The following is a 755-nucleotide window of genomic DNA, read 5'->3' on the forward strand; positions in this document are numbered from 1 at the left end:
GTCATGGTGTCCTTAGTTGCCGTCAAGTTGGCTCCAACTCATGGAGACCCAATGTACAACAGAACAACATGTTGCCCAGTCCTGTGCTATCTTATCAGACTGTATTCTGTGGTTATCCATAGAGTTGTCATTGGCTGATTTTTGGGAGTAGACTGCCAGGCCTTTCTTCCTGGTCTGTCTTAGTCTGGAAGCTCTCCTGAAACCTGTCCACCATGGCATAACTTCCAGCATCATAGCAACAGGCAAGCTACCACAGTAAGCTAAACTGACAGATGAGTGGTGGAAAATGCTGAGAATTTACAGGAGGACTTTAGAAACAAAAGAGCCACAGAAGGACTGAGAGAGACCAGAAATGACTGAGACCAGAATCAAAGTCTACATTTTACTGATGGCTGAAGTACATAGGCATGTGGGGGCCACAAGAAGCCTGGAGAAGCAGGTGCAGATGCAAGGAGAGAGTTCATCCGAAAGATAGACCTTTTGCTGGTTAGGTTTGTGAGTCTACTGAGCCTTTGACTGAGTGTGTTTTCCAGTCATCACAGCTCAGTGACAGACAACAGAAGCTAAACTGGCTGATGTGTCAGCGGGCAGTGTATAGAGTCAGCAGAACAACTAGAAATCTGGGGGAGGGGGCATCAGAAGCAAGGTGATCAGAGAGGTGGCCTTGAAACCTGAGTATAAACTTGGCCAGATGGACCACATATAGAAATAAATTTAAATGTATTTTTCCTTTTCCTTCTTGCTTGCAAAAAGCT

Source organism: Trichechus manatus, unplaced genomic scaffold (assembly GCF_000243295.1).
Source record: "Trichechus manatus latirostris isolate Lorelei unplaced genomic scaffold, TriManLat1.0 scaffold00165, whole genome shotgun sequence".
In the NCBI taxonomy this organism is placed as follows: domain Eukaryota; kingdom Metazoa; phylum Chordata; class Mammalia; order Sirenia; family Trichechidae; genus Trichechus; species Trichechus manatus.